At 44.0% G+C, this 25,766-nt stretch overlaps 1 protein-coding gene and 1 non-coding gene across 6 annotated transcripts in view; one reads left to right on the top strand and one right to left on the bottom strand.

Moving 5' to 3' along the window:
* Sema3e (semaphorin 3E) overlaps positions 1-25,766 on the bottom strand; it is a 259,856-nt gene that overhangs the window by 162,256 nt on the left and 71,834 nt on the right. The gene's annotated exons all lie outside the window — the stretch shown is intronic.
* Positions 12,890-12,996, top strand: LOC111756902 (U6 spliceosomal RNA). Its single transcript, XR_002791285.1, has one exon. It is a non-coding gene; the product is annotated as a U6 spliceosomal RNA (small nuclear RNA).

The raw sequence follows: 25,766 nt of genomic DNA, 5'->3' as shown, positions 1-25,766 counted from the left end.
TAGAAAATGGGAGTAGTAGATGATTGTTTCTGTTATTTTGAAGTTTATTTTTCCCTGGAGATTAATACAGGTGGCAGTCTACTTGAGCTGCTAGAACAAAAACACCATGGACTGATAGCTAAAATAACAGACATTCATATACCACAGCTATGGAGACCAAATGTCCAAGAAGAAAGGTGACCACTGGTTTGTTTCCTGGTGAGGGCTCTCTATTCCCGTGCAAATGACCAGCTCTGGCTGGGTCCTCATGCGCCATTGAGAGGGAGAATGCTCTCTCCTGTCACTTCTAGAGGGACTCATGCTCCTGGGGCTCCACTCCAATCCCTTCTTACAGCCTTAGTCTCTCCTCATTCTATTTATACTCACCTGGAGGATTTGGGGCTTCAACATCCAGATTTCAGGCATCACAATTCAGCCTCCTACATGTGTCTTTATAAAAACTGAGCCATCTGCCCTCCAAGGTAGTGGTTCTGAGACGCTCAGGGAAAAGCAAGAACTTGATGTACGTGTTCTTTTAGATTGTTCTTGACAGCTCTTACAAAAGAAAGTTTTACTCAGAAGTGTGCCCATGATGTACCATACAGGTGTCTTGTGGTTGAGAAATGATAAATCAGTTCATTCTAAAACTGCAATGCTATCTTAAGCAATAATTTTAGCCAAGATACTGTCAGGGCTGCACCTACATCTCTTCCAATCACTTTTTTCATTTTATTTGTTTTCATGAGCTCCTCTAACAGCTTGGCTTTTCTCTGACACTGTCTATGTTTCACTAGAGTCAGCTCCTGGGGCCGTGTCACGAGCACACAGACGTGCAGAAATACCTGGGAATTCATTCCATTGGGCAGTCACTGACCGGATCCTGACGGGGACAGGATATGAAAGTTCAAGTCCCTGCCGGTGTGGGATTTCTGACCTACAGCTTCTTGTGGGTTGGGCTGAAACTAGCCATGAGGTTCTCCTGTGGTGACACCCTTAGTTTTGTTCTCTCTCTTCCTTCCCTGTCTCACTGGAACCACTTTCTTAATAAGTCACTTAAACATCAGTACTTACATGGGGGCTAATTTTAGTTTCCTTGCCATGGCTGCAACAAAATATCTAAAACTGAATATTTATAAAGAAAAGATTTATGTTTAATTTATAGTTTTGGATGGTAAAGTCAAAAATAAAATGTGTTAGTCACTTTCCCATCGCTGGGACAAAATACACAACACCTGTAACTTAAGGTGAAAAGGTTTATTTGGCTCACGGTTTCCAGTGGACTCAGCCCACGGCTGGCTGGTTCTACTGCAGAAATGACCAGGTGGAGGTGCACAGCAGAGAAAACTGCTCAAGTGTGGCAGCCAGCAGGCAGAGACAGGAAGAAGAGCAGAGCCGGAGGTAAGCGGGCACCCTCCACGTCACACCGCCAGCGACCTATCTTCAGCTCTTCTTCATGCCTAACAGCAGACCCAGCTATGGACCCCTCGGTGGATGAATTCACTGATAAGTGTAGTGTGGCCAACCACCACACAAAGCTTCACCTCTGCACACATGAGACTTCTGGGAACATTTCAGGTCTAAAGCATAACATCAGGCAACCTCATCTGTTTGGCCTCTGCTGAGGAGCTCCAAGGCTGGATCAAACACGGAGCAATGGTCACATATAAAAGAGATCAAATGTGTGAGGTCATTTCACTGCACAACAACCCAATCCATATAATCTCCTCCAAGGGCAGCGTCCCCATGGACCTGCTCATCCTCCTTTGCGCCTCCTTCAGGCCTCTACCAACTCTTATTACCGCCAGTTGAAGATCAGCCACCCAGCACATAAACTACTGGGGGGAACGCACATTAGTGTCCTAACAGTCTCTTTTGGGAAATGTAACCTAAGACAGTAATCAAGACAACTATAATGTTATCATGAAGACACTAGAGAAAAAACTTAAGCATTCTTCTGGCTTTATTTATGTTGTTAATTCAGTAGTTAATCCTTCACTCTTTGGTTTGCTGCCTCATCCGGGGCTTTCTTCTCTTGCACTTTGCTTTACAGTCTGCCCAAAGTGCTCTTTCTGACTTAACCTCCAACTACCTTTTAGCAATTTTATCTTATAATTCCCAGGATGGATGGAAGTGCAGTCGGGAAGGTACGGAAATGCAGAGCTTTAACTCTTAATCGCCTAGTTCTGAGGATTTGAACATATGGACTAAAGTGACAGTAGCATCAAAGGGGACAGATCCAGGAGAAGAGACAGCAGGACAACAGAAGACAGACAGAGTTAGAGGCGGTGAGCCAGGCAGTGAGGCCCAGGGCTGCTGCCCTTTTCATGGTGAGACTGTCCTGTCCTCAGTCCCAGGGGCCCCTGGCCAGCAGTTTCACTGCAGTTCCTAGAGCGCCAGCTCTTAGCTAAGTCAAGGAGAAGGTAAGCAAGGTGGGAGCCAGAGGGAGCGGGACATAGAGGGCGGTGCTCCGGGTCCTTTCTGAGTAGACGACCCTGCCACCCTGCCTGCAGTCTCAGCAGTCCACGGAAAGTGCATTCGGGAAGCCTGAGCTGTCAGCGCACCACTGCCTCTCCTGTCCCTGCCCACCTTTGTGTCTGGTGGTCTTTGTCCCTCCAGCAGTTCTGCAGCCTTGACTTCTGGCTCTTCTTGAGCTCTTGATTGTTCACAGGGTCTTCTTCTCCCTCTCTTCTCAGCCGCCTTATCTCCTTGGTGGGTGATGTTTTTGTACAATTTTTCCATAAACTATGATATTTTTAGGTTTTTCTCATTTTGTGTATTTGTATTTGTTAGCTTCACATTATGGGTGATTTCAAATGCATATTATAAGATTACAGGAACTGTTAGTATTACCTATCAAATGCCATCATAATATTTTAAGACTAAATATTGCATCATTAGGACTAAATATTGCATCTTTTCATTCTTATTGTCTGAGACTTGGCAATTGGAAACCTGATTTTTGCCATTCCTTTTTTTTTTTTTTTAAGAGGATAGCACAGAATAAAACCAATCAAAACAAACCAGTGTAAGAGGTACAGGCCTATAAACATTACAAAATCAACAATAGTTATCATAATGTCTTTTGATGTCTTCAAAATGGCTACAGATAACTTTGGACATAATAAAAATTAAATGGAACAGAACAGACTAAAGCAGTAAAGGACTTCCATCTTATAAGGACTTCAATATTGAATGAAATAAAGGACTTCAAAACAAGCCTATGGTAAATCCAAAATTGCTATCGTAATAGATCTTGCTATCTTTGAAACAGCTTCTCCTGCCATCAGATTTGTCACAATCCAACAAAACAAGAGAGTAAAACCCAAGCCAACAAAACAATGGAAACGATACAGGACTTCAAAACAAGACCGTAGGGAATCAACAATGGCTGCAGCCCTCAGAAGGAGACTCCCTTAAATGTCACACTGCGTACCCCTACCCTCTGAACCCATGGTCAGACCGCTGGCCCTAGACCTGCAATGTCATTGAAACACCACAGCACCACAGGCATCCGACTGCATTTCACCTCCAGAGCTATCACCACAGCCTGTGTTTCTCGGGATAAGACAGCTGCTTATGGTGGGGTAGGGGTGGGATGGGGATGGGGTGGATATGCTTACTGTTTGCCACCCCGCTCGCTGGAAGGGGATGGGATCTGGCTGTTCCAGTCCCGCAGGGGTGCACCCATGGCGCTGCATCCCAGACTGGGCAGAAACTGAATTTTCAATAAGCAACATGTACAATAAAAAAAAAAAAAAAAATAGTTCATACTCTTGGCTTTAGAAAGCTTTAAATGCTCAATCAAATGAACGGATTGTGAAGCTAAATTCTATATTAATTAAAATACTCTTATCTAACACTTCCTAACTACATAAAACAAAATTATCTTAATAAAACTAGAGCATAGCTTTGATAAATAATAATACTTTCAGCCCTTAGAACGCTGAACAATGGTTTTCTTTTTCCTTCAGAGAGGTCAAGGCAGTAGAGTTTACAAGTCCTCAGCGCAGTAACCCTGAGAACACTAGAATAGAAATTCTCAACGTTTCCATGCACCGGAGAAAAAGTGAAATATACCTGTAGGAAAGTGGACTCAAACTTCTGAAAGCTGAGAGAGCTTTCTCACACCTGTGGGCTCAGTCAAAGGGAGAAGGGAGAGGAGAGTCTGCTGCGCTCTTTCCCCAGCCAGGGGGCCAGCAATCCCAGGAATTCGCAGCGCATCTGCGTAGGGCGCACAGCGCATTCCCAGAGCAGGTGCGCGTTCCATGAATGTAACCACCGCGTGCAGCGTGGACACGGAGTTAAAAGCCTTTCACTTTGCAAAAAGTTTGTCACTGGATAGAGTTATACAGAATTTTAAAGGCAAACTTTTTTCCCGGTTTCCTTCCATCCTGGGATGCAAAGAGGATTCTCAAGGATTCTCTTCCTTTTCTTCCCTCCCTGTCCCCTCCGCAGTGTAAGTCTTTCTAGTTTATCAAGCAGCAGGACTTCGATCCCACTCTCCACCTCCCTCCGGATGCTCCATCAAAGCTTCTGCGTGCACCAGGCGCAGTCCGGTCAGCGCCAGCCCAGGGGGCTCCCCGAGTCCTGCAGACCAGCCACCCCAGGGGGACACTGCTTCCTCCTAAGGACACTTCACCCCTTCAGCTGCGGCCTCTCACTTCTCCGTGAGCTGGGCACTTTCTCCGCAGGCACAGCTCCTTCGAGCTCCCACTGTCCCCACGAAGCATACCCTCCCTTTTCTAAGAAATGCTGTGGCGCTTTGGTAACGTGCTCATGTGAAATATGTTCATCCGCCCTCTAAGTTATGATACTTTGGCTAGATAGAGAACTTACAGTGGAAACCGTTTCCACTGAAACCTGAAGGCATTTTCTGTTGTCTCCTGGATTCTAGGCTTGAAAGTATGAAAAACATATCAATTCTAATAGTTGAAAAGTACATTTATTTTTTCTGGGTCCTCGTGGAATCTTCTGTTTTTCCCAAATACTCTAAAATATTATGATGACCTGGTGGGGTGTGTCTGTATCCATTTCCCTGGACTCTTACAGCATGGTAATAAACTGATTTAAGCACTGAGAAACTTTCTTACTCTTGACTTGTTCATGTGCCTGGTTTTCTCTTTCTCCAGTGCTTATTTTTTTTTTTTTTTTTTTTTAGCATCTGGATTGGTCTCAAGTTTTCTTCTTTTCTTACTTTTTAGGATTATTTTTCTCTACTTCTGGGATATTTCCTCAACTTCCAAAATTTCCAAAATTTCTACAGATTTTTAGTTTTCTCATATTTTAACATTCAAAGAGCTATTTTACTTTCTGCTACTGCCTAAAATAGCAACTTGATTTTGTTTCACGAAGTCGGTGTCTTCTCTAATCTCTATGAAGACATTTGCTCTCTCCCGAGGCATTTTCTATGCCCTCCACATCCCTCTATTCATACTTTTTGTTTCTGTACATACATACTCCACTTTAAAAGCTTTTTTCAGCCTCCCATGGGCCTGGGCTGTGTGCTTATGACCAAGAGGAGCTTATGATGGAGCTCTGAGCCCATGGGCACGGCCTGTCCAATGTGAGGCTGACAGGCCTGGTGGGCGGCATTCTCTCCTCTACTGGAGAGAGTTCGCCCACCGAGAAGCCTCTCTTGCTGTGTTTCTGGAGACTCCCTGCTTTCTGCAGACTCTGGAGAAGGAGGCTGTCAACTCTCAGTGAGCAGAGAGTGGGACCTGAGCTCAGTCACACAGCCTGACTGGGCTCTCTTCCCAACTTTGCCACCAAGGACATCATCTTACAGCGTGAAACTGGGCACAGGGCACTGGTGATGCTACGGAAGCAGCAGACACGGCAGATCATGGTTCTCTCTCTCCAAGACACTGGTAATTAATACAGAGGCACACTGTTTGTTTCAGTGTTTAATCTTTCACTCCATCCCCCTGCTGTCAATGCAAAGATGCTGTGTTTCGTCTCCTCCCAATGACAGCTTTTCTTTCTTTTCACCCTATGGGAAAGGCAGTCACAGGGCTACACTGGATAAGGCAGGAGCCCTGGGAACCCAACTGCACATGCAACGGTTCAACTCAAGTGCTGGCGCACCCTTGCCCCTTGCTTTCACAGCTGCTGGACACCTCCAGCGGCTGACGCTTTGGGGCCTCTCTTGAATACACCATCTTGTTTCTGGATTGATTTCTCCCTAGACTTGTGCTAGGGCTTTCTTGGTTCTACCTAATCAACTACAGCTCCACTCGTTCACATGCCATCTACTTTCCAGAATCAAACTGCTCCTGTTCTCTGTCTGGATTGTGTCTTGTAAATCCCTTTACTTTCAGGATTCTGGAAAAGATGTGACAAAGAAATTGGTTGTCCTCATCACCCTGAGGGACGCAGAGGAAAGTGTAGCAGATTCTGCACTCCTGTCATGGCACCCATGCGGCTGCCACCTCACTCCTGTCATTGGTTACCTGGACCCCAAAAGATGCTCCAGTCTTTCCTAGGAAACGATCCTAGTGAACTAGGAGGAAATCTTAACCACCTACAGAGTCCTCAGGAAAGGAGGGCATGTAGACTGGAAGAAGAAGGCCAAGTGACAGTGGTCACCAGGACACAGCAACTCCGCTGCAGACCAAGCACACAGAGGGTGGCCAGCTGAGCTGGGCAGGGCCGAGAGGCCTTCGTCTGTGCTCCGCAGGGAGGGCTCTATGGGAAGCTTGCCTTTGAGGACAGCTCACTTCTGCCACTTTAAGCCACTGGAGCTGTGGAACTTTGTTAGGACAGCCCTCAGCAAAGCGAGTGACCCTCAGCTATGTGCTTCCAAGCCTGTGCTCTGTCTCTGGAGTGAAACCATGGGAGACAGGACTCCGTCCCAGCTGACCCGCTAACCCTAGCTTGTCAACTCCTGTCTGAAGAGTGTGCTGATTGTGCCAGCATCTTCCCAACCACCTCTGTACCTCAAGAATTAACAGCGTAGATTCTAGTTCATGGTCTTCAAAGATCTATGTTCAAATGGAATTGCACATGGATATGGAAGCTACGGTGGGAACAAGGATAATGGCTGTTTTGGTTTAAATGTTTCATCCTTGAAATTGCAAGAGTCCCATTGGAGTATGGAGCAGAAGTTAATAACTGCAATGATTCCATGAGCTAAGATAGCTTTTATAAATAAAATTTCTCAGAATTGATATGCTTCAATAGTTATAGTTACAAAGACTTACAGTAAAAAGATTTAAAACTTTTATTAAACCATTTGTCCTTAGTTTTTGGGGGGAGTTATATCATGTGTGATGATTATTTCAAAAACTTCAGCACTATTATTATCTAAAGCTGAATTTTTTGCCTTAAAAAATTAAGTAAAAATCCAGATAGTTTTTTTAAAAAAAACAAAACAAATAAGAAAAAGAAAACTGTCAGTTTGTTGTAATGAGCAGGTGACTTCTAAAACAAAAAAGCTCCTTCCCTTGCTATGCACATGATAGAAACCACTCTCTTATGTAGACTGAGCTCCTAAACTTATGTCACACATGCTTTCCATGTAGCTTTGTCCAAATTCTTATAACACTCCCACAGTAAGATAAAATTATCATCTAACTTAGCATAATAAAGATACTGAATGTAAGTAAAATTAAAATAATCTATAATATTCTTGAGTAAAGGAGCTGTTAAACATTTCTAATTTGAGAAATTCAAGACTTAAGCTCAAAGAATAATATACTTAATAATCTCAAATCACAAGCATAGGCTTGCATATTTTCGTTTCTTCCTCTGAGGTCCCAGTGGGATGCAATATTATCAGAGATAGTCTGCAGCTTTGCTGGACTCAGTAACCTTGACTGTGAAAGCCTTGCTGGACCCATGGGAGGTCTGAGCTGTGAAAATGGCCAGAGTCAAAAACTGCTAGGTGCAGACTTTAACTTTTTTTTAAGGCAAACACTTAAAGTCCTGCATAAACAACACTGCCAACTTCTTTTACAACCACAACTCACTCTCCACTTGCATCTGAAGTGCTCGCTCAGTCGTGCAGACAGCAAGAAAAAGACCTGGTGGAAAGCCGAAGATGCCACTGCCAAGGCTACTTCTGGTCAAACTTTGATGTTTAAACGTTTTCATTTACTAATTCCATTTGCAAAGTGTGGCCAATAAAAGCACATAAAATATTTTAAATGATCAGGTGCGCAAATTCTTTTTCAATAAAAAATGTAAACTCATCCACTTTCAGAATGAGAACATTATAAGAACAAAAAAATACAATAAAATTCAGTGAAATGCAGTACATTTCTTTGTCTTCATATTGCTTGTTAGACTTTTTAGAAACTACATCATGAAGGGTTTAAATAGGAGAAAAACATGCTCAAGTGGTGAAGTAAATGCTTTTAAAATAATGAGTTTTATGTCTTTACAAAAGTCTCAGACAGAGTCTGAGACGCAAAGTATTCAAGTTGCCTATTTCACCATCATTAAGGGTTATCATTCACGTAGAGTATTTGAAATCACTCGCATAGTGATCCCTGGAATGTGACATAAGTGTTCTCAAGGTAACTAAAGAATTTTATAACTACGTGGAGAAGCAGCTCTTCAAAGACTGGAAAACGACAGACGCTGTAAAAGGAAAGGAAGAAAGACCTGTGGCTCCCGCCACACAGCGCTCCCTCTGCAGGCTCTGCAGGGGCGCATCCCTGGCCCACTGCAGTTCCCCACCAGGTGCCTGGGCAGTGGTCTTTGTTTGTCTGAGCCTTGTTAAGAGTAAGGACTTAGGAGGACATTAGCGGGGTAACTGCCCTTGACTCCCTCTGTAATGAATGGAAAATTAAGCTGCCTGTAGAAAAGCAAGTACAAGCCTTTAATAAAACACACAGAGCAGCACATTCTTAGGAGATTCCACGTCCCATGAAGATTGATGCTGCCTTCAAAAACCTAAAAAACATTTTGTGAACCCAAATGAACTATGCATTCTAAAGTTCTTAACTCGAGGATGGCTATGTAGGTGGCTCTGCTATAGTTCCTGGAGATGTCATCACCAGACACCCGCAAATAGATGAAAGATTGCTGGTGACCTGGAAAGCAGTGGTGAAAAGCTCCACAGAGGGAGGCTCCAGGGAAGTGGGTCCATGGTGCTGGGCAGGGTCACTAACGTCTGTGCCCTTCCACCATGGAAAGCCAACTGCACTCAGACCGAGCATACAATAAAGAAGGACAATTTCAGGGTGCATGCACCACCCCTTTCTCCCTGTCTTTCTCCTCCCTGCCCACCTCCAGTGTCAGACTTGGTGATATTTTCTGCTCTGCGTCTGTACCCAGCCCCTCCCAGTGGGGAGAACACCTGCTGGCAGATGGGGCTGTACCTGGACCCATCCTGGGGCTGCACAGGCCAGGGGAGCTCCAGCCCGTCGGCTTCAGAGAGGCAAGGGCTGTGACTCAGACCACCCTGTCCAGACTAGTGTCACACACATCTATGTGACTCACGTATGTCAAGAATAGGGCGTGAGTCACCTGTATTGCAAGTCTTGGGCTTGAGCCTAGCTTCCTACATAAAGGAAATGCCCTTGTTTCGAAGGAAATGGGAAACAAGCCACCTACCACATCCTAAAATGTTCAGACTTTGAAGCCAGGTAATTGCAGGATGTGAGAGGAAATGGGAATTAATTTGAAGAGAGTAGAAAGTAAGGGTAAAGTCTAAGTCTTTTTTGGAAAAGTAGGAACCAGCACTGTTACAAGAAAAATGAATGCTGGTGAATGAGGTCCTGCTGGACCTCTGAGGAGGGGGAAGGGCTGATCCCAGGGACCCTGCACACAAGTCCTCCAGAAAGCCAGGTACGGAGAAGTTGCTGCTTCCCCTGCCAGCCTGCTTCCCTACCTCTGCAGACAGCAGAAGGACCCTTTACCGTGGGCTGTGCCTCCTAGGATGTCGATCCTGGAGCTGCTATTTGCCTTCCTTGCATCACGGCAGTTCATGCTAATGCATTAGTTTCAGTCATCAGTTAGTAGTTCCCTGTGACCACAGCCGGCCCTGGGTTCTTCATTAATTGTCTTGCTCAAGTGCCTGTGACCCACTAAGTTGTGAGCTCTTTGCACAGCGAGCACATTCACGCACATTTGTGTTTTTCACAATGAGTTTCAGGGGTGGGGAAAGAGGCCTGGTGCTTCTTAGCTCCCAAATATAATAAATCATCAGGTACTCTGTTCTAGACAGACATCTTCAGGAGGTAAGGAAAGGGAGATAATTTAATTTAGTTCTCAATTAAATCTTAAAATTAATGAAAACATAAAGCATTAAAATAGATTAAATGGAGAAAAGCATTATATATATGATTATTATATGTAAAAATGTTACTTATCTTCAAACATTTATCTAGAAAATAAAATACAGGGGAAAATTAAGTCAGACTTCACCTGTTTGGAGATGGTTTGTCCCCTAGGTTCGTGTGTGGAGAGTGGGTAGTGGTGTGCCCAGGCACATTTAAGAGCAGCCTGGAAGGGGGTATGAAGGCAGTAGGATTCTGTCACCTTCTTGTTTCCTGTCCAGGATGTGACCTCTTCTCACTTTGTGGGTTTCAGCCAGGGTGTCTGGTATGAGGGGTCTGGGGAGAGGGGAGCTCCCACGCCTGGGCGGTGCAGCATGGACTTTATAGTGACCAGGCTTGTGAGTGACACCGAATTCCTTTCTTCATGAAGTCATCGTCGTAACAGTGAACAAACTGATACAGGCAACATCACTGGAAAGAACAGCCAATTTTATAGCATCTTGTTACAATATTTTAAATGTTTGTGTGGACTGTGATACACAGATTGGGATATGTTAAATCTCAGGCCTTTTTTTTTAAAGAAAGAGGATCAATTATTTCTTTCACCATGAACTCATATATAGTGAAATGTACATGTATTTTTCAATAGCAGAAGCACATTACTAATCGGAGCCAGGGCTTCACTCACTGCTAGTGTCTGCCGCGGACTGTCTGCTTCCTCCAGCTAGGATAGGCAGCAGCCAGAGCTGTGAGGCGCGGGCAGCTGTTTGGGTTACACCACCCTCAGGGCTTTGCAGTAACTCCCTTACCCTGTGGGTAGGTACCACTATTCCCTCCACTTCATGCATTTTTCAAATGGAAGAATAGAAAGATTAACTTATAAAAGGTCTCCAATAACCTGTAACAGAGAGAGCACACATAGGCATTTGTCTGAGCATGTTCCTTCTGAACTAGTTCTCCGCGATCCCTCGCTCCACAAACAAGTATCAACGTAACTTTTCCTAATGTTATTTCTACTGGCACCGAGGTAACTAGTCAGTCTCTTGATCATAAAAATAGTAAGGATTTCTTTCTTTAAAAAGCTTTTCTCTCTTCAGGCCAGATAAATGCTAAATGTCCATGCCATGTAAAAACACCTTGCCTCTCCTGCCGGGGTCCCGGCTCTAACAGGCTGCACTCCGGCGCCTCCTTGCCTTCTTCCCCTTCTGGAGAAGGGTGTGGGGTCTTCCGCATGCACCCTCCCTCAGGGGTAAAGGAATGTATTCCCACAGTTGTCAGAACCGCCAGCAGCGCTCAGCTGTCAAAACTTTCAACAACTGCCACAGTGGAAAAGGAGGAGTCACACTGCCCAAGGTTAAGCTGCCCCCCGGGGTGACCCACAGCTGCCCAGCACCGGACTGAGGACTGAGGTGGGGCTGGGGCTGCATCTGCGACCTTGCTTGGTCCTGATTGCTTCCCTGGCCTCCCAAGTGTCCTCTGGAGATGTCTCCACTGAGATGTCGCCCATGCTAACCACCCTCTTAGATTCCCCCCCCCACCCTTGGAACTCAATGTACAATGTTTCCCAGTGTTAATTCTAATCTGTCAAACTTCCATTGGGCAAGAAACCTTAGAGATGAGATAGGGTATATGGAAAGCTATCAGTGATGAAAATGCTGATGAGCTTATTGTGGTCTTGACAAGCATTTAAATATGACACAACCTCACTAAGAGATAGAATCCGAGATGACTGGCTGTTCACCCCTTTGTTCTACAACGTGCTCTCACATTTTCCTTTGTCTTGGTAAAAAAAAAAAAAAAAAAAAAAAAAAAAAAAAAATCCCATGGTAGCTATTGTAGCGCTTTAATTTTGAAAGTACTGAGTTGCCATGTTTCCAAACCATTTTGATCAATGTAAATTTAGTCTGCAGTATACTTTTCTGGCATATAAATTGTTCAAGCATTTTCCCTTTTAATTTTCCAGACAAGCAATGGAAATACTTCATTTAGTAATTTCAGTTTTCATTACTGCAAATGAAAAAGCTTGTGTAGATTTATGAATAAATATTGACTATAGATAAATATTTTATTATTTACTAAATACATGTAAAAGCTGGGGATTTAGCTCAGCAGCATAAGCACCTGCTTGGCAAGCACTAGGTCATGTGTTCGATCTCTGGTACCAAAAAAGAAAAAATAAGTAATATATGGAGAGAAATCATAATAATATTAGAGTTGCTTAGATTATAGTTTCCACAGAAAATATTTCTATTTCAAACTGAGACTACATGAAAATTATCCAAAATACATATTTCAGTCTTTCAAAGGAGAGATTAATCAAAGTATTCTCATATCAACATTTCTTTTATATTTCCAAAAGTTTCAAAGGACAGTTAGGTAAAACGTCATGATATAATCCTCAAAGAAAGCAGCATATAAAATATTTGTTCACTAGAAAAAGATAAAGAGGCCATAATGCAACACACACAAACATTTTCATCACCAGCATTTCTGATCCCTGTCCTGTGGCTTTCTGTCTGTGTGGCTTAGAAACACTACTCAGTTCCTGCATCACATTAGCAAGCTGCTTTGTCTAATAACGTTCAAATAACGTGCTGCAAAGCACATGGAGAAAGGAGGAATATGGTATAACAATGTATATATGGTATAATAATGTGTGGTATAATATGGTATAATAGTTTCATCCTGTACTCGCTTTGGCAGCACGTATACTAAAATTGGAACGATACAGAGAAGATTGGTGTGGCCCCTGCACAAGGATGACATGCAAATTCATGAAGTGTTCCATATTTTTACAACACAAATGATATCAGGAGGCTATTTACAGATAGCTGAAAACTTCCCAAATTATGAGAATGGAAACTGACATACAGATCCGTGAAACATATAGAACCCTAAAATAGCCATAACCAAAATAAAACTATACCCAGACATATAATAATCCACATCCCAGAAATCCAACATAAGAACAGGGTATTAAAAGCTGCTAGAGAGAAGAGACAGATCACCTATAAAGGAAAGCCTATAAGAATCACAGCAGACTTCTCATCACAAAGAAGTCAAGAAGAGCATGGATTAAAATAAAAAAATAATGATAATAAAAGAAGAGCATGGAGTGAAGTATTTTAGATCCTAAAGAAAAGCGACTTCCAACCCAGATTGATGTACCCTGCAAAACTTTCCTTCAAAATGGACGGAGAAATAAGATATTTCCACAACAAAGAACAGCTGAAGAACTTTATGACCACCAAACCAACCCTGCAAAGAATACTGAAAGACATTCTAGATAGATGTAGGAAAAAAACCACTAAGCAAGGCAGACAATTACAGAGTAGAGAGGTAAAGAATCAACAGCAGAAAGATAACATGTCAAAAGTAAACCATTATAAACATCAATGTAAATGGCCTCAACTCACCAATTAAAAGAAACAGACTGGCAGAATGGATCAACAGTTTCACCCTAAGAAAGGATGACCGATCACACAACGGAATATTATACAAAACTGAGCCACCCAGTAGCCTAAGTATACTCAGAGATACATCCAAAGTATGTTTCTGGCTGTTATTTCTGCTAGGTAAAAACATATACAAATTAAGAAAACATGACAGAGATATATCGATGTAAAAACATAAGACAACATTTAAGGAAAATGAAGAAACTTTTTAGAATTTAATACTTCTTCATTCCCTCACATCTGTACTTTCTTATATTCTTTGATTGCTTATTTTCTTGGAAGAAGAGAACATAAAATGAATGTAGAAAGTAGTTCTTGAGTTCTGTAGAATTGAAGTTCATTAACACTGAGAGATAGAAGATGGTATAAAACCTACCCACGTCTCTTACGTCTCTGCACTGAATATTCTCCAAGTGACTGGGCTTTTCCCCACCCTACTAACACGGAGTCTTGAGGACGGCAGAGTCAAGCATGCCTCACTCTATGTTAGGGTGAAGCACTGGTAGGGGAACCCCATGAGCAGGTCCCAAAGGGATGAACGAGGTCACCTATGAATGGACCTCAGTGTAAGAAGACATCACCTTGAGGTGAAGAGATAAAGGCAGGTGTGTCTCCCTATGGGAACCCTTCCAACCAGGGTCCTCCACCTGGGACCTGGCTCCTTCTTTGTACTCAGTCTTTGACTTACTCTCTCAGACTTTCAACTTACTTAAGAAAAATGGGACATATGTTTTATAGGGCCTGAAATATTCAAGAGATAAGCACAGTTGAATTATTTGCTGCTTAAGAAAACAATGAATATCAGGTTTTGCCTTGTTTTGTGCAGTTGTATTTATTAATGAGGTATGGGATTTACAAAGTAAGAAATTCTCACTACTGAAGACCCTGAAGATAAATGATTGATTTTTACATGGGTTATTAAACTGCACAACTCTCTTAAGATTCTCCTTCCTCTAAAAACAAATGGTTTATCCCCATAAGTCACTCTACAATCACTCTTGTGTCTTAGCCTCCGTCCTCCTCCTCCACCTGGCCAAGGGCAGCACATGTAGCCCAGCGCTTATGCCTACTCAGAGTGCAGGTGTGCATCTCTGAGTCCCAGGAGGAAAGAAACCAGGCTTGGTCAGGAGCAGAAGCAGAGGAACCAGAGGGGAGCCCAGCTTCCTTGAGACAGGTCAGGGTTTCCAGTGCTTCCTGGGCCTCAACAAAGCTGTGGTACCCTTTGGGGTGGGGGAGTCCCTGAAACTTTGCAACGTTTTGTTCCTTCTCCACTGAGCTCTGAGTGACACCGCTGAGCAGGAGGCACAGGGTGGCTATGAGTTCCTGGAATGCAGACCCAGCAGGAAGTGCCCAGCTGTCTCCTGGCAGAGCCCTGGCCAGCATCCCGCATTCCTGCTCAGCTCCTGGTGGGGCCAGGGCTGCATTTCTCCTGGGCTCCTTGCTCCTGGGACGCTTCTCCTTACTCCAGGTCCTGGAATGACTTGAGCACCACCTAAGGTGGCACAGGTCTGTAATCCAGGCACTCTGGGGGCTGAGGCAAGAGGACAAGTCTGAGCTCAGCCTGGGCAATGTAGCAAGTTAGAGAGAGTGTCTCCCAAAACATACATATACACTAATATTAAATGCTTAGCCATGTTATTATCTATTAAATAACCATATTCTGTATAATAAAATGAAAAGATATGGAGCTACAACTCAGTGCAAAGACCCTAGGTTTAACCTCCAGTGCCAAAAATGTGTATATATTATACACTAGAGGCATCAGAAGTAAGGAGCTTGGAAATGAATGAGGGCCCAGTGCTGGGTGGCCCTCCCAGCTGGAGCCCTTAGGCCAGGCAGTGACCCAGCCTCTTGCTCAGGAATGGGGCTCTGTTCTGCTCTGTTCGCCTGCAGGGCACCGAAACCCCCACGCCAGCACTGAGCAGGGTAAACTGCATCTTGCTTCTTGTGCGGTTCCAGCTTCCACAGTCGATGCTCCCTGACTAAATGTAACTCAGCCTAACCGTGACTACAAACCTCCTGACATTTATAACCGCTTTCTTACTGTCAAGTTCATCACTTATTTTATTTTGCGTGTTGTGGGTCGCAGTGAGCCCTATCTCCAGTCCATTTTTTTTTTCGTTTTTATTTTGAGGCAGAGTCTCTCTAAGTTGCTAAATTGCCTAGGCAGAGCTAGAATTTTCCATCTCTGGCTTCTGCCACCCACGGAGCTGGCATCACAGGTGTGTGCACCATGCCCAGTTCGTCCTTATTTTTAGACTCTTGCTGGAGTTTCATTGGACAGTTCATAACTTTGGACTATGTGAAGAACATTTTGGCTGCATCTAAGTAAGGTTGGCTTTCCCTGTTTGCTGGGAAGAGGTGGTACCAGGGACCGGCCATGCCTCCTGTGTCAACTGTGGTTTTTGAAGGCACATAAAATAAGCTGTAAACCATTAAATTAAAGGTGGTCGGGGGTGAGTGAAACTAAAAGCTGCTTCTTCCAACAGGTAAAGTTTAATCCACTTAAGCACACATAGTAGGTTAAGATACCTGTTGAACTTATTTTGGGTTAGGTAACCTCAAGGGGCACCAAGTACTTGTGGCAGTTTAGATTCTAGTCAGCTTTGGCTTTAGCTTTAGCAGCATCAAAGAACCCTCCGCTGACTGCGGGCTGATTCTTGAAGCCACGATCCCCTAATGCTGGGATCTAAACTACATCTCCATGCTTTCATATTCTCCGAGCTCCCTGAAAACTTCCTGAGGCAAATGGCCTCAGTTCATCACTTTATTTACCAGGTCAATTGTATCAATGAGAGCTTAAAAAATAGAAAAGTCTTTACAACATGCAGTAAATAAATGTATTTAGCTCTACAATGCAGGTCCCTGAAGAGCTGTATTTAAAATTTTCCAATGAAAATAATTTCCAAACCTGTATTATGAATAAGTCTTCATTAAACATAAAGAAAATAGAGGTTTGATCCAAAGACAGTGGTTCCTTGTCAGGAGAGAGGTGTGAGAATGCAGAAAATTCGATGAAATCAAGCAGATATCATTAATCAAATAACTCAAGAGGCACCAATGACTGGATTTGAATTCACCTCTCTGGACATCAATGAGGGAATCTTCTTGTTTTGTGAAGCAGTTAAAATGTCAACTTGATAAATGGGGTCAATTCTTCCCTAAGCACCTATTCCACTATTTCTTTTATATGTTGACCAATGTACACAATAAAGCCAAGGTTAATTATTTGTTAAAAATAGAAATAAAGCATTCATCACTTTGACCAAAGATAGATGTTTTCAATGAGCCAGCTAAATACCTTTAAACCGAATCCCTGTTTAAAGGACTGAACAGAGGAGAATCAATAGCATCATGTGGAGTGACCTGTTTGCCATGGCTTAGGCCTACTAAACTATGCTCCTTCCTAGTAGGTATTTGAAGGCTCTTAATAACAGACGACAATTTTCTAAGCAATATAATCCCCGTTTCATGTCTCCTATGCACACGCTAGGTTAACACTTCACTTCCACAACCTTTTCTTTTGCATCTTTTGAAAAATATGATAAAAATTTGTATCCAAATCTAATTAAAGCAAAATAAAAAAAGAAAATTAAAAATTTTAAACCATGCTGATTAAGTAGTGCTGCTATGCTTTTTTAACACAAGATACAGTGATAGTTTTTTTTTAGTTCTCCATGAACTTTACAGTAGAAGTGCTGAGAGAATGGCCAACAGAAACAAGGAAATAAGCATCAATAATTGAGAAAAGTTATCGCTAATGTTGTGAACAATATCCCGTGACAGCGATAGCGCTGACACCTTGGTAAGGAACAGTCTGTAGTTAATTTTATCCCAGATGTCCTGTTACAGCACCACATGCCCGGCTCCCATTTGTTGCGAACTATACATTGCTATAGATGGATGAGTGATCCCTCCGAAATTCAGTTATTTACTCCTCAACACCATCCCATCTGCAGAAAAGGACTTTAGACAGTAATTAAGGTCATTAGGTCAGGCTCCTAATCCAAGAAGGAAATTCTCATTCATTCCCTCTCCCTCTCTCTCTCCCGCTCCCTCTCCCTGTGTCTCTGTCTCTCTCTCCATCTCTGTCTCTCTACCCCTGCCCATCGCTCTCTGCAAGCCTAGAAGTTGGCCCTTACTGGAAACGCACTTGGCTGGCTTCTTAATCTTGGGCTTCCTTTTTCTAGAACTGCAAGAAATGCATTTCTCTTACGTAAAGGCATCCAATCTGTGGCATCTTGTTTTAGTAGCACAAGCTGACAAACATATACCTGTTCCTGCTTTGAACCATCAAATATTTAAGCAACTATTTAGTATGTCATAAAAAATAAGCCACGTTTCTGCATTAAGCTCTCTGCCACTCCAATTCCCCATCCCTAGAGCACTGGTTCTTAACTGGGGACAACCCCCGCTACACCCTGCCTTGGGGACCCTTTGATAACATCTAGAGACCTTTTTGGTCATAAAGGTGAGGGGCAGAAGATTGTTAACAGCTTCTAGTGGGCAGGGGCCAGGGAAGCCTTGGTGGTGGTGGTGATCTGTACTATCTTATATTTTGCCCTCTTTTACACTGGTTGAACGCATTATAAAATCCCCTTTCAGCCCTTCACATACACAACCTACTTGGACCACTGCTTCCCCTCTCAGCCTTCCTGCCCATCCTTCCCCCGAGGGTCCCTTCCTGCAGGTCATCCTCCCCAAGTGTCACATACGGGGTTCCACATGTGCATCACACAGCAGACAACACAGCACAGAGCTCTGCACAGGGACTTGGCCCCCGGGGAAGGTGGGAGGGCGGGGGTCCTACCCCACAGGAAACCACATTTAATGCCTTAATGTTTTAGTATTTGCTGCCAAATCTCTAAAGATTGTGATTATATCTCAAGTTTTTCTTCTTTCTAAACATCTCTTTTATAATTCATACCCCACAGGAGTCACTCCTCTGAAACCCAGCTTTTATACCACACAGATGATAAAATGTAAAGCACGGTGCTTCAGACGACTGAACCGCACTGTGGCTCAGCTTCATCCCCCAGCACGGCTGCCTTTTGTCCTGTAATGTTCCACGGAGTCGGCAGCACCGTGTACTTGAGCTCTTTCTCAGCTGTAGAAAGCTCCTCTAACTACATTAAAACACATCTTATCTTCCTGGGGATGGATTCCTCCCGAAACCATCTGACGTACTTTAGGTCAGCTCCACAAATTTTATTTGAAGTTCTCGATTCACAAGCCCCTCTGTAATGGGAAGGTTAAGGTGACACATGCATGTAAAAACACTGTGGAGAACTGACAAGTTAAGACAGTTCTATCGTTACTGGAACAGTAAAATGAATTCCTGCTGGCAAAACAAGATGACGTAGATGGAAAGAGGCGTGGAAGGCGTTTAACGGTGGCTCTTCTCCCACCACAGGAAGGACTATTCTCCCGGTTGCGCGTGCCTACGAAACAAAGCACTGAACAATGTTGGCTCTAGAGTTGAGAACGCCACTTAGCTAGATCTCTCACACACACACACATACACACACACACACACACACACACACACACACGCACGCACACACACACACACACACGAGGCAATCGGCCAAAACCTCAGTTTCAGGGTGATGCTTATTCCACACCCTGCCACACTTTCCATCAGTGTACCATGACCTTTAAACTTTAGGAGGTGGAGAATTCTTTTCCCATTATATTTCCTATTGTCCTTTCCTCCTTGAAAATCTAAATTGTTACTCCTTTCCTCTCCACAAAGCAGGTTCTTTTGTGTGAGACTAAAACAGTAACAAAAGTTTTTATAAAGTACCAATTAAATTATTTACTGAGGTTTCATGAAACACCTTGGAAAGGGGCGCCTGTAGGACTGCCAGGTGGGAACTACCAACATGCTGTGGGCTTGAAGGACAGCGTGGTTAAAACACATATGAGAGAAGTCTGTAAATTCTTTATGTTGTTTCCTTCCTCGCTTCACCATAATTAAAGGTAATTGAGAACCACAGTGGGTGAACAAGCTTGGTTTGTTCTATATTGAGTAAGAACGTTTTTCTGGAATAGTGTTGATTCTTCGTGAGATCAGCTACACAGATAAATAACAAGCAGCTCTGACCCTCCAATGGAGGACCATCTCCTGGGGCAGTCTGTGAGGTGTGACAGGGAGCAACCTGCCCTCTGCTTGTGGGGCTCAGAAGCGCTGGTCCACAGCAAGCGCCAGGCACACGACCTGCATGCACCTTCACGTGCACGGCGTCCAGAGCACGTCCCTGTGTTACCTTATCATGGATCTGAACAACAGGAAAGCAGATACCAATTATTTTAAGTGGGAAAAACTGAGACACAAGAGTTCATTAGTTTCCCCAGAGACATACTGACAGCTTGCAGGCAGAAGTCAGATGCCAAGGCAATATCTCAGAATCTAGGCTCTGAAGCAGGCTTTTTCAACCGTTGAACCAAGGGGTGCTCACGTTGTATTCATAATGTTTCTGTGTCATCTAAGTGGGGGCCTTCCTGTCACCGCTTTATAACTTACATTAAAGTCTTTTCAAAACCATGGTTTCCGAGTTTCCTTGATTTGGATGAAAGGTGTGTACTGAAAAAGTCATCCTTTAATATTTATGATTAGGCTACTGAATAAACCTTAAGCCTTTGGTGTCAGCTTATAAATGCTACCATAGGAAAATTAAATATAAATGTATTAGGGCATTAATGGGAACCAAAGATCCACGATCTTGCTATATGCAACGATTACTTTTTGCTCATGGAATGTGGCTTTACTATATTTTGTTCTCCTCAACAAGTGCAAAGGATGTTTTACAACTGGTGCCTTACATAGATATGGTGTACGGAAACCACACAGTGTCCACTTACGAAAACAGCAAAGATTCTTCCTCTGTCTTCAAAGCTATGGAAATCAGGAAAAATACCAGGGATGCAAGGCTTCGGTGACCCCGCCCTGTTTCCCCTGCACTGGTCTCCCAGGCCACACTGCCATCCAACGTGCCCTCTGTACACAGAGGTTTTCCCCCATTCCCAAATGTCCACTGTTTCTCATGAAAGATTCTGAGCCACCAGTCACCTTATAATTATTCGCACTGACTCAGTGTAATCCTTCCTTGGCATTATTGAAGCCATTTCTGGTTAAAAGTGTTCAAGGGATATTTTATTCAATGCAGACACAGTGAAGGAAGCAGCCAAGCAAAGCCAAGGAAGTGGAGCACAGCCTCCAGCGGGGTGGGACGTCCGAACAGACAGAGCTGGTGAGCATTGTGTGTGGACAGCACTGCGTGTGGACAGCACTGCACCGGCCAGGACTGGGTTCAGGCAGAATTTCTCAGTTGAGGATTATAATGCCACAGCACTATGTGACTGGCTGAGGAATAACTAGATGCACGTTTTATATATAATCCTTCAATTTTAGGAAAAAATACCCGTGAGCAGCTGATAGAGTCAGCTACATCAGAATCTTTTTAATGCTCCACTGCATTACCAAGATTTACAAGTCATGGTACCCTGAAAAATTACAATTTCATTGGCTCATTTTGCTAGTTGAATGCTAGGAGCGTCAAGGCCTCTGTGTGTGTGTGTGTGTGTGTGTGTGTGTGTGTGTGTGTGTGTCAAGGCCTCTGTGTGTGTTTTGTGTCAAGGCCTCTGTGTGTGTGTGTGTGTGTGTGTGTGTGTGTAGCTCTAGTGCTGGCCTGCGGGATTGTGTTTGTGTGCAGGGACAGACTCCATCTTTGGGTAGCAAGGGACTGAGAACCGATTAGCCATCAGGCAGTCAGCAATCACGGCCCCCCCAGTCACACATTAATTAGCACTACACAAGGCCTCACCGGAAGACCAGCTCCTCAGGGTGTTCTCGAAATCACCACTCCATACTCTTTCCTTGTTTATCTCCCAGTTTGCAAACTGCAGATCGATTTTTCAGAGACCAGACTTTCTTCAACAATACCCTGGGCTCTCCTCCTCCAGATGGACACGATCTGCCTCCACAATGGGACTCTGTTCTGGCCCTGGCACGGCCTAAGTGGGGACGGTGGCCTGTGGTGGCTGGGCCGGGTTGGTCTGCTGTGCTCAGGCACTTTGTTTTTCAGGCACTCAGAATGAATAATGTACAGTAGTACAGCCTTATCAAATGATACTTAAGGATTTATGCTTAACCTTTGAAAACTGGCTGCAGGCCAAGTCTCCTGGTTGCTGCTAGGGATGGCGGTTAGTAGGTTTGTCTGATACCAACAGGGGCCAAGGCTAACGTCCTTGCACCCACAGCGGTGCAGAGGGGCCGTCCTGCCCTTGCCTGGCCAGATGAGGCAGCCTGCCAGCGCCCAGCTGGCTTCCTACTGCACATGCACGAAAATGCTCGCCCACTCCGATGCCAGAGGAATCGTCCATCTTTCAGCAGAAACTAAAATACACAAGCAGGAGGAGTTGGTAGCATTTCTCAGCCTGGAGGAGGCTGCCAGAGCCAGAGGGCTGAGCTATGCTACCTTTGGTGGAATATCCCCTTCCAGGTCTGGCTGCAGCAAGGAAAGGGGAGGAGGGCTCGCGTCCCAGAGCTGCACTTTCCCCCGTTTCCCGTCTCCATGCTGGGCGTAATCTTTTCCTACTGCTGTCTGCCCAGCCCTCCCCGAGCTCCATTTCCACAAGTGTGTGGAAGAAAGCTCCTGACCACCTGTCCCGGGCGTGCTGATGCTCGAATTCTGTAGGTAACTAAAAATATTTAATGACTCTGTTTTCTCCACCATAGAACTCTACTTCAAACCTTTTCTTGCTTTTTGCTTAGAACACAGTCAAGGTATAAACATTTTTCTAGAATTTATCTTTTTCTTAAAAGTTATTAATATTATACTATATTGGTTAGGTACAACCAAGGTATTTACCTATATCAAATTGATATAGGTATTTACCTATATCAAATTGCAGATGATTTTGAGACTCTACTTTTGGATTTTAACGTAATACATTACTGATGTGTTTCTCTTCTACTAAGGAGCTTAGGAAGATCCTTAAGGTCTTTCACCCCCAGGTGGAATATTTAATGAGAAAGTCCTCTGCTCTTTGGTCAGACCAATTGTCTGTAAAACGCTGTGGTCTCAGGATGCACAGGACTTTAGGTGCCACCCTCTGGTGCTGACCAAGCCTGGGCACTGGTCTGCCTGCTGGGACTGAGACTCCTACCACCTAGTGCACTATCCACTAGGTGGATACCTGTCCCTGAGTCCAGCACAGGTCACTTCCTTTATTTTCCACTTGGCAACAATTGGAGCTCTGGGGCTGAGGACAGCCAGTCAGCTACTTCTAGACCACCCACACCCTGTGCCCGCTGAGCGGACCACTCTGCTGAGCCCCACGTTTGGTTTCTACTTCTCCCGTGTAAGCACAGACTCTCTGTATTCAGGTTGTAGAAAACAAAAGCCAATAAAAGGTCTTAGCTTTGTCAGGCTACCTCTTCTTTCAGCCTAACCTAATGTAAGCCTTCAAGACAAAGAATCCAAGAGCCTGGTCAACCTCGAGGAATTTACAAGTGTGAAATAAACTAAAATCTCATTTGAATATATTTCTTTTCCCATCAATAAAATTTTTGATACTGAAATTTATCTTTACCACATTGTAGTAGAAATTTAATTTACAAATCACATGAGAATATTCCTATGAGTATCTCACACTAACTTGTTAAATTCCCTTCTTTCTTCAATGCATCTATTATCTTTCCAAGTTCAGCTCAGCAATGAATGGTACACAGTCATATTTAGAAGCTTTGCATTCACAAATCTCTTTAATTTGTGAAGTGTTTACCATCTGGTGCCTCAGAATGAAGCACAGCTCCATTCTCTCTAAACCGGCCCTGCCCCTGGTCAGCAGGGCCTGGCCTAGGATAGGGGTGTCACTGCTGTTCATCTCAGAAACCCAGTGATAACTGTCCTGGTTTTGAAATATCTACTTTCCTTAGCACACAAAACAACTAATGATTTACTCTTCATGTTTATCTGCTGTGTATCATCCTGATTAAAGATAAACGCAAACGTACGCTCTTACGTAGTGTTTTCAGCAGTTTGCACTTGGCGGGGACTTTGTCCCCTGCCCTTTGTCCTGTACCCAGAGGGACTGCTGTCAATTTCACCCCTAAATGTACCATGCACTTCGCACTTCACGAGGAGCTTCTCCGCTTTTTGTCTTCTGTGAGGTAACAGGCAGACACCTTGCACGGTCCCAGCAGGTGCTGGTGGCAGCCACATGGCTGTCCCTCACCCCCCTCACACAGCCATCTCGCCCCAGACCCGCCGTGCCTCCCTCTTCCTGTCGGCATTCACTGCTCTGTCAGTTTCAGCTTGGCTGTGAATGCGAGCTGTCATGTTTAAGGGTTTTCATTTTCAAAACTAAGGGGCTTCTCTACCTGAATCTCAGCCAGCCGCACTGTTAACACTGGCATGTCTGAACACCTTCCCCCTCTCCGCACTACACTTACTCCTACCCATTACTTTCACAAACAGACCGTGGCTTTATTCACATTGTTTGAGGTTATACAAATCATTTCTCCAAAAATACGTTAAAGCACCATTTAGAGCCAAGAAAACCAAATAGCTCCACTTGTCTAACCCTGCCCAATATTAAACACATATGGCACTGACTTATGTGGGTCGCTTATCATCTGGAGAAGTGCTGACACCTATGTTCACAATCGCTTAAGACAGATGATATTTTGTGTTGATCCCAAATCCCTGATCTGAAGAACTCATCAAACTTCTCTTTCTAGGATTATTTCATGCAGTTCTAGTAGGCACACATGAGACACCCAGCAGGATCAGCAGGCTGCTTACACATGGAGAAAACCTGATCCACGTCTCTTCTGTTTCAGCCGTTTGCTCTGGTCCTCTCCAAGGAGGAAGGATTAGACACGTTGTTCTTTCTCTTCACCTCTGTTTAATTTCTAAAATGTGACTTTTTCCCAAAAAGTAAATAGAGTACTACATTCCACATGGAAAGAAGTTAGCATCTGACATGCTGTTCATTTATTGAGGAAATTCAAAGAAGTATTTATGTGCTTCATACCAAGAAACAGCTACCAACTCCAGATCCCGCTCTGCCACTGCACACCTTCTTTTATTATCTGCCACCCAGGAGTCTTTCTCCACCAAGTGGCTGTGAAGAGCTGACACACAGAATCTCTAACATTCTGGGATAATCAAGCCTTGATGTTGCGCAAAAGAACTGCTCCATACATTAAAAGGTCCTACAAATCAACCAGAAAAATGAAAGAGAAAGTGCACAAAGTATGACTAGACTTTTATCTTAAAAAAGGATATATGAATGCTCATAAACCTATGAAAAGGTAGCAATCTCATTATATATGAATGAAAACGCACTTAAAATCTCAGTAGGATTTTATCTGAGACCCACGAGATTGGCATGATAAATTAGATAATACTAAGTGTTGGTGAACCTGTGGCTAAAGGGAATCCCTGTAGATACTGCTGGGTGGTATAAACTGGGACCTTAGGGGAAATACAGGGTTATCAGAAGATTTATTACAGGCTCTCTGACCTGGCAATTCCACTCTCAAAGAAACATAACTTACACCTAGCAGGGACAGACAAGAACACTGAAAACATCACGTTCCTCATGGCAACAATCCAGCTCATCTCCAGGTTGAATCCCCCAGGCTGACACCGAGCAGCCCTCATGGTTGTTACCCACGCCCAGGGCCCCTCCGGCTGCAGGAAGGCATCCCCACACCGCTAAACACGAGGCTGAAGAAGGAGGGTGTTCATGCAGGAGCTTTGCGAAGCCGGGAAGAAATGACTGCACTGAGCCACTCTGCCTTTCCTTCCATCACTTGGAACAGAAGTCAGACAAAACTTCGCAACGTTTTCGGTCAACGCACCATACATTTTAACTTTTTCTTGTGCCTTTGTAAATTTACTGGCATATGGGAAAAGTTGTCAGTTCCAATCTGTAAGGAAAACAGAACCATCTCAGGTGGTTCATTACTGAACCACTGTGTCTGCTCTAGGAGGAAATGTGAGTCAGAGCTGAGAGAACAGCGCTGTGGACGGTCGAATCCCTCAAAGCCAGAGTCATCAGGGTTTTCCCAGCTGTGTTCTCCAGTCCCCTCCAG

Source organism: Cavia porcellus, unplaced genomic scaffold, assembly GCF_034190915.1.
Source record: "Cavia porcellus strain 051 isolate PalLab524CR breed Dunkin Hartley unplaced genomic scaffold, mCavPor4.1 scaffold_2, whole genome shotgun sequence".
In the NCBI taxonomy this organism is placed as follows: domain Eukaryota; kingdom Metazoa; phylum Chordata; class Mammalia; order Rodentia; family Caviidae; genus Cavia; species Cavia porcellus.
This window is presented reverse-complemented; position numbering and strand designations above follow the sequence as displayed.